This window comes from Gossypium hirsutum, chromosome A12, assembly GCF_007990345.1.
Source record: "Gossypium hirsutum isolate 1008001.06 chromosome A12, Gossypium_hirsutum_v2.1, whole genome shotgun sequence".
NCBI lineage: Eukaryota > Viridiplantae > Streptophyta > Magnoliopsida > Malvales > Malvaceae > Gossypium > Gossypium hirsutum.
Window position 1 is genome coordinate 41,076,796 of NC_053435.1, and position 9,461 is coordinate 41,086,256.

The 9,461-nt window shown below is 37.1% G+C and overlaps 1 non-coding gene across 1 annotated transcript; it reads right to left on the minus strand.

The window, feature by feature from the left end:
* Positions 1-3,196: 3,196 nt before the first annotated feature.
* Positions 3,197-3,303, minus strand: LOC121212017 (small nucleolar RNA R71). The gene has a single exon (XR_005907229.1). It is a non-coding gene; the product is annotated as a small nucleolar RNA R71 (small nucleolar RNA).
* Positions 3,304-9,461: the final 6,158 nt, after the last annotated feature.

A 9,461-nucleotide genomic window follows, 5' to 3' on the forward strand; every position in this document is an offset into this window, starting at 1 on the left:
AAATGGGAAAAATAACAAAAAAATGATCATCTTCTCCATAAATTGCTGCCAAAATTTTCTCTCCACCATAGCTAGGGTTTCAACACTTTTAAGCCTTGATTGTAAGTGATTTCTATGCCCGTTTTTAATGTTCTTTACATTTTTGAAATCCTCATAGCTCGGTTTACCTGTTTCTACCAATATTTTGAGCTAGGGTTTATATTTAAAAATTTACCCATGAATGATATGCATGAATTTTGATGTTTTATGGTAGAATATGAAGCTTGAGATTGTGTTAAAAAACTTTTGCTAAGTGATTTTACATAAAAACGACTAAAATGACATAATCGGTAAAAATACCTAATGTTCATAAGTACATGTTAGAGTGAGAATTGGATGTTGCTGTAGAAGGGAAAAATGATCAGAATATCATAAAACATAAGAAAATAGGATGATGTTTAATTTACGAGATTTGGGGCAAAAGTGTAAATATGTGAAAGTTTAGGGGCAAAATTGTAATTTTGCAAAAATATGATTTTGGGTTGATTTGAATAATATGAGTCCTAATTAGACTATATTTGAAATGATAGAGTATGGAAATTGAAATTCGGGCTAAAATCGGTAAAATACCAAGTTGTGGGCAAAATGTAAAAATAACCATTTCCGCATACGAGGTAAATTCATATGTAAATATTGTAATATAACCATTATTTTAAATCATTTAATAATATTTATACGATATTATGATTGTTATCATGCAATTCTATGCTTTGTGGTCATTGTTGGACAACATGGAAAAAATTTTATGAATTATGTGAAAAATGTGAAAGACTACCGAAGTATCGTCATTGGGATTCCAAGGAGAATGGTAAAGGAGTATGAATGAGGAAAGTCCCGTTGAACCTTAGGAATAGATTTGGATATTTGAGCATCCGAACTTGTTGAGTTGAGTCCGAGTTCGTGAGATGTAACTAGGTATCCGAGCTCGTTGAGTTGGGTCCGAGTTCGCTTATGGATGCAAATGCCCGAACTCGTTGAGTTGAGTCCGAGTTCACTTATGGATGCGAAAGCCCGAGCTCATTGAGTTGAGTCTGAGTTCGCTTATGGGTGGGTTACATGGTAGCTTGGCTACATATGTGGCACTTATGTGCAAACTTTCCATGTATCCGAGTTATATTCCAATGTGTTCAACGGGTAAAATTCTAGTGAAATGGAAGAATACTCAAGATGCAAGTGACGTATTGGTAAGTGTTGTGGAATGGGCACTTTGGACAGTTTTGACAAGCCGGTTTGGAGATCAGGACGGTCAGAGGCACGCTCACACTATCAACGGACCATCTCGGTATGGGGCTTGCATATTTTGGGAATATGACATGTATAGCATTATAATCCTTTTGTGTATATAATCTTATGATATAGCTCATGGATGGCATGGAAATGTTTGAGAATGATTATCTATTGGAGTGGCTAATCGAGATATCCATTGGAGTGGCTAATCGAGATTATATTTGATAACACATATGCTTTATGTGCTAACTAATCTATGGAAATCCATAAAATGGTGAAATTGGCTATAAAACAGAATCACACAGCAGCAGTGACGTGAGTTTGAAAAATCACTAAAAATAGTAGAGATAGAATTAGATGATTAATAAAATATATAATTTAAGTTTAATGAATCTATTTTCATGTGGAAGAAACAAAATAGGTAAAAGAGTTGTATTTTATGGGATATTTATGTTTTGGTGAAACAGGGTCAGAGCAATTTCTAGATTCCCTCTTCTGACTTTATAAATTCACCATAATTTGTGTAAAAATAATTAGGACTCAAAATTTATATTTATGGATTCCTTATTGAGTCTATGTTTAATGAAATAAACTACATAGTCATTGGATTTCTGTACAGAAAGAAATTTGATTAGTAGTGCACAGGGGTCGGAGTAGCCAAACCCTAAAATAGGGGAGAATTTAACTAATAAACTGTACTAATTGGCCTGACCAAAAATTCTAGAAAAACATTTATTAGATAGATATATGAGTCTAGTTTCATGGAAAATTTACGGATCTTAATTTCGAGTTTCGGAACTCGAGATATGAATTTTTAAGTGACTGTGATGCACTTAGCCAGCTTGTCTGGAAATTTTAAAAATAAATTGTTTGAGCTGTTTAATTAATGAATTATGTCCAATAACACCTCGTACTCGACTTCGGCAATGGTCTCGGGTACGGGGGCGTTACAATTCCCCAATTATTTTCTCTATGCATTCTTAGTTTAGATAATTAGTTAATTAAAATAAAACCCCTTTTTGTTTCTAGGTTAAATAATAAAAAGATACTTATTACTAGTACTTTTGGTTCCCTTGGGTACGATATCCCGGTCTTGCCATTACTATACTATTTTTCGATAGATACACTTGTCGACATCGCGATAATATTTAGTGCAAGAATGAGTAATTATAAATTTTTAAAACCTATCACAAAACCTCGCGATCAAGTTTTTGGCGCCATTGCCGGGGAACTGAAATATTAGGAACGCTCAATTTTTATTACTTTAGCCATTTATTTTTTCTTGCAATTTAATTTAATTTAATTTTTATTATTTATTAATTTACTTTTTCATTCTCTTGGCAGGTTTTTATAGTTTATGACTAGAAGAAACCCGTCGGGACCATTACTTTTTGACGAAGAAATCGATCGTACAGTTTGTAGAAATCAAAGAGTAAAAAGGCACAACTTACGATACACGAAGAACGAGCAAGAAGACGATGCTCAACCCCCAACCGAACAGATGGCTGAAAACCAAGGCAATCAGCTACCTCCTGCAATTGCGGCTTATCAAAATCCTGCTCCATGCACTACATATGATTATGCTAAACCTTCTTTAATAGGAACGGAATCTAGCATAGTTAGACCGACTGTAGCTGCAAATACTTTTGAACTAAGACCTAACACAATTCAAATGATACAGTAGTTTGTTCAGTTTGATGGTTTGCAGGATGAAGATCCCAATGCTCACTTAGCAAACTTTCTGGAATTTTGCGATACATTTAAAATCAATGGCATTTCTGATGATGCCATTCGTCTTCGTTTATTTCCTTTTTCATTGAGAAAAAAAGCTAAACAGTGGTGGAACTCGATACAACGAGGATCAATTACTACTTAGGAACAAATGACCGAAAAATTTTTACTAAAATACTTTCCACCGGCTAAAACGGCTAAATTACGTAATGATATCTCTTCTTTTATGCAGATGGATTTAGAAACACTTTACGATGCATGGGAGAGATAGAAGGACTTACTGAGAAGGTGCCCTCACCCTGGGTTACCGCTTTGGCTTCAAGTACAAACATTCCACAATGGTCTGAATCCCTCGACTTGACAAATGGTTGACACAACTGCTAGCGGAACCATCAACAATAAAACACTGGAAGTTGCCTATGAGTTTATAGAGGAGATAATATCTATCAGTGGCAAGTCATGAGGACAAAGCCAATCAAAACAGTCGGCGTTTATAATTTCGATTCAGTCACCATGCTCTCTAATCAGGTAGAACTTCTCAATAAAAAGATTGATGGTTTTCTTCGTTCTATGCATGTACATCCAATAATGAGGTGTGACTCAAGTGGAGGAGGTGTGCATACAGAATATCAATCCTCCAATCCTACAACCGAAGAGGAACAAGTCAACTATATGGGTAACAATAACTTTAGATCTCAAAATAACCCATACAGTAATACATATAATGCAGGTTGGAGGAACCACCCAAATTTCTCCTGGGGTGGTCAAGGAAATCAAAAGCCACAAAAGCCTCAGGGTTTTCAACAGCCACCTTATCAACAAGAGAAGAAACCGAACCTTGAGAAGATGCTCTCAAGATTTATATTAATGTCAGAAACCCGTTTCCAAAAAACCGATACAGCATTCAAAAATCGACAAGCATCAATTCAAGGACTCAAAACTCAGATAGGCCAGCTTTCCAAACAAATCTCCGAACGACCACAAGGTAGCTTGCCAAGTAACACTGAACCCAACCCAAGGGAACAGCTCAACGAATTAATATCCAGAATGACGAAGGAGTCATTGAGACTGAACCAGAACTAAGGCAAGAAACAGTGATAAGCAAAGGGAGAGATGAGGTAGATCAAAATACAAACAAACCAGTGACTGTCAAATATAAAACTCATGTGCCATGCCCTAACGCGACAAGGAAAGACCACTCAGATGAACAATTTGGTAATTTCCTTAAACTTTTGAAAAAATTACATATTAACTTACTGTTTATTGAAGCTTTGTCGCAGATGCCAAATGCAATGAAATTTTTAAAAAGAGCTTTTAGTAAATAAGCGGAAGTTGGACGAAGAGTCGCATGTGGAGCTAAACGCAGTTTGTTCAGCTATTCTACAGAATAAGCTACCCCACAAATTGAAATATCCAGGGTGTTTTACAATTCCTTGCTTAACTGGTAGTTTAGATATAAGTAATGCATTAGCTGATTTAGGGGCTAGTATTAACGTAATGCCTTACAAAATGTTTAAGTAACTAGGTCTTGGGAAACCTAAACAAACTAGGATGAGCATTCAATTGGCAGATAAAACTATAAGATTTTCTAAGGGTATTATTGAAGATGTACTCGTGAAAGTAGATAAGTTCATATTCCCCGTTGATTTCGTTGTTCTAGACATAGAGGAGGATAATAACACCCCTTTGATTTTAGGGAGGCCCTTTTTAGCAACGGCTAAAACAATTATTTATGTTGGCACAGGTGAGCTTACACTTCGTGTAGGAGACGAAACATCACTCTTCAAGCTCGTAATTCTAGCATCACATCAAATATTAAAGGTAATAGTCCACACCAATCTACTAAAACTGACAATATGACTTTGCAGAAATTGAGCTTCAAATAAGTTCACGAGCCATGTTCCAAGAATGATAGAGTACACATTCGTGAAGAACGAAGGCTATGGATAGATGAGCTAGATGAATGGCGAGTACACAAACCGAGAATACATGATAAACTGAAACTACGTCAAAACAAGGTCGATACCTCTCCCAAATCAACTTAAGGTTGGCGATAAAGTCTTACTAGATGCCGCAGATCCTTACATTGTCACAACCACACTGAATGAGGAAATCCCTCTTACAGTACTCAGTATTTTTCCATTCGGTACGGTGGAGGTGAGTCATCCTAGGTTCGGCACTTTTAAGGTGCACAATACACGTTTAAAACCTTATTTTGATGAGATTGATAGCAGGAATGAGGAGTACGAACTCCTCGAACCATCCTAACCATTCACTAGAGAGGTAAGTCAAGCTTAGACTATAAATAAGTGCTACTCGGGAGGCAACTCGAGCACTAACATATTCTGGTTTCTTTATTTTTAATTTCTAATATTTTAAATCATTAACTTTATCTTTGAATTGCAAAGTTTTTCAGCACACATGGCCAGGCACACGGGCGTGCCTAAAGCCATGGCCAAACAGGGGAAGAGACACGACCATGCGATATGGCTGTGTGGAAGCAGGACATGACTTCCCCAAAACACGGGATGCGATAAATCCCCATGGCCGTGTGACATGGCCGTGGGGGAACTTGATAGGTGAACACAGGTGTGGGAATGGAAAAACATGGGCGTGCCAAGGGAAAGGCTCGATTCTGTTTCTTCGACACGGGCGTAAGACACGCCCGTACCGTTAAATAGTGGACAACAATACACGGGCGTGGTACCCTAACACACGAGCGTGGGAGAAGCAAACAAAGCTAGGCACGACTAGGCTACATGGCTGTGTACCACACACGCCCTAGACACACAGGCGTGGGATAGTAGCCGGGCACGACCTAAATTGCAAAATTCGAAAAACACGGGCTCACCTTCAGAGTACACTAGTGTAGCCCTAGGCCATGTGCGCCTCCCCTATATAAGCAAATCACTGTTCATTTTCTTCTTCTTTTCAAAACCCTAGTCGAAATCTCCCCTTCTCCACTCCCTAATCCCTACCCCGACCACCATTCCCCAGCTTCTCATTTCCCCAACCCCAAAACCATCCTAAAATCCACTTCCCCTGCATTAATCCTCACTTTCCCATCTCTTTTCCCTCACCTACAGTTTCCACGATGGCCCCAAGAAGAGCTCTTCCAAATACTTCGGGCTCGACCTTTCGCAGTAGGCCACTGCATCGACTAGGCAGATGTCTCCATGAGGTATCTCGAGTATGCTTAGCATGAGGATGATAAAAAGGCGCCGAGAAACCTCCCCTCCCCAGTATCATCTCACCCAATCTACCGAGGACCCACCGACTCAGCCACGACCACCCTCTCGTCCAATTCATGCGACAGCTGCATATGCTGGCATCTCTGAGTGCCTCACCCGATTCGAGCATCAATGTTTTCAACAATTTGACCACATTGATGCTACTCTACAACAGATTTGTCAGCACCTTCACATCTCATCGCCAGTCCCACATCGCGAATCATCCAGTGATGAAGATGTTTAGAAATATTTATTTCTTATTTTATGTTTTTAATTTTTATTAAAACTATATTTTAATTTTTATTAGATTTTAGAAATTTCATTTTTAAGTAATTATTCTTGCTAATATCCCCTAAAAAGTTCCTGATTTTATCACAGTTATATATTGCTCTTAAGCTCATCGTCACATAGGAACTAAAACTCCACTGGGAAAGGTTCTCCACGACTGCCATATCCTGATCGACCACGAACATAGCTACCACTAGATATAATATTCTTTTGGCGCAGGACTTATGGCCTAATGAACCTCTACGACTGTCAGAGTATCCTCCTCCACTCTCGAACCGATTCCTCTCCAGAACTCCAGTTTGAGGATTTCATCATATAGGAAGTTTCACTTCTCTCCCTATCTTATTTTTATAATCTAAATATCTATCTTTGTACATTGAGGGCAATGTACATCTTAAGTGTGGGGGGTATTTATTTCATTATTAGAAAAATCCCTAAATGATCACCTTTTTCTCTGAAAAGCTCTCATATCATATTTAGGATAAATTTTAATTGATTTATGATTTTGATTGATATATCTTGAATTAAAACATAGATATTTATGCATTGATTGTTTAAACTTTAAGACAATAGAGAATCAAGCATGATGAGTTGATTTTTAAGAATTCAAAATCTTAAGCTGTTTCCCTAAATCTAGGTATTACTTTGAATTGGAATTCACGAGTCTAAACATCAAAAAGCCATAATTTTTGTGAGGTTTTTGAGCCTTTTGAGCATCTATTAATCCTTTCATGCTCACTTTTATTATTGCTTTAAGTACGTCAGTCTTGAACTGTTATTCTAGAACTTGCTTGATTATGCATGTCAAGACCACACTATTTGATTTGATATATCAAAATGATTAAGGCATTTCGAATTAACCCACTCATGCCATGAAAAGCCTACCTCCACGATTAACCCCTGTAAACCCCCTTGAGCCTAAAAAACCATTTCTTGTATTACTCTTAATAGTAACCTTTAACCCATTATTGTTGAAATCCTCTAAATTAATCCCTATTTTTGTCGAGATTTGAGTTGAATGGATTGCCTAGCTATGCTTTGTTCTTGATATTTAGTCTCTATTATTTAACTTGTTCTTAAAAAAAAAGAGAAGAAGAAGAAAAACTATGTATGCGTATCTGTAATTTCATATTCTGAAAGAAACTCTGTTGTACGCAAGTGAAGATTAACTCTTTTTCCAGTTAGGCAACTTTTCAATTCAAACTCGATTCTTACCCTTTCTTTGAGCTTGTGACCACACCCCCTAACTAAGCTTCATTATAACCCTCTAAAGACCCTTTGATTGATATATCATCTTAAATTATACTGGTGGAGATATGATTTTCATGCAACCCTATGGTAATGACTTTCCATTATTGACTATTGAGTGCTCCGTTTATTGTCTTTAAAACACCTCGAGTGATTTGAGTGAATCTTTAGTGAGGATGTAAAACTTTGTGATATTCTGAATTAAAGGTAATTACTTAGATGAGGGAAGACACCTATATTTTCGAAATAAAATGCTCAACTTGGAATGATTGAAACTTTTATGTTCTTTTAGTTAAATTCTCAATGTATGATTACCTATGGAATAATTTGAGATATTGTTGATAGAAATTATAAGTTGAGGAGAATTTATTTTGATTATTAGTTGAGGATTTTTCTTGAGGACAAGCAAATGCTTAAGTGTGGGGGTACTTGATAAACCGTAATTTATACATATTTTTTCCCCATGTTTAACACGTTTTATGGATGATTTTCCATTAGAATCGGTGAATTCGATGCTCCTAATGCTTTAATTTCATGTTTTACACTTAGGAGAGCATAGGAGAGCAAAAGGAATGAGAAACAGGCCAAAAACAGAGAAAATGGGCCAAAGTATAAAATCAACACGTCCTAGACCTCCTCAGACGGGCAGACCACACGACCGTGTCAATCTGGCAGAATTGGAGCACGAATCACACGGGCGTGTCCCTGCCGAACCCAAGTTAAGTCCAATTCGGAAAAGGACACTTTGGAGGGCTTCTAGGCATTCCAAAGCATATAAATATACCCTAGAAGAGGAGAAAAAGGGAAGACGGAGAAGGGGGGTAAGGAATTACCCCAAGGAAGCCGATTGATCCATCTCAGAAGCTGAATTCATCATCAAGACTGAAGATCTCTCCTCAATTTCCCTTCAGGAGTTTTGGGTTTTCTTTATGTTTTGTATTCTTTATTCTTCTGTGATGTTTTCTTATTTAGTTATGAACTAAATCCCTTAAATACCTAAGGGGAATGAAACCTAACACGAATCTTGTTATTATTTTCTGAATCGTATGATAAATATTTAACTTGTTCTTAATTATTTGTTCTTAATTCTTGTTTTGATATCCCAGGATACTGATTCAAGACATGCTCTTATTCAGAGGAGGAATAGACCCTGTCTACGAGTACAAGGAAAGACCACTCAGACGAACAATTCGGTAAATTCCTTAAACTATTGAAAAAATTACATATTAACTTACCGTTTATTGAAGCTTTGTTACAGATGCCAAATGCAATGAAATTTTTAAAAGGGCCTTTGTAAAGAAGCGAAAGTTGGACGAAGCGTTGTATGTGGAGCTAAACGCAGTCTGCTCAGCTATTCTACAGAATAAGCTACCCACAAATTGAAAGATCCAGGGAGTTTTACAATTCCTTGCTTAATTGGTAGTTTAGATATAAGTCATGCATTAGCTGATTTAGGGGCTAGTATTAACGTAATGCCTTACAAAAGGTTTAAGCAACTAGGTCTTGGGAAACCTAAACAAACTAGGATGAGCATTCAATTGGCAGATAAAACTGTAAGATTTCCAAGAGGTATTATTGAAGATGTACTCGTGAAAGTAGATAAGTTCATATTCCCCATTGATTTTGCTGTTCTAGACATAGAGGAGGATAATAACACCCCTTTGATTTTAGGGAGGCCCTTTTTAGCAACGGCTAAAA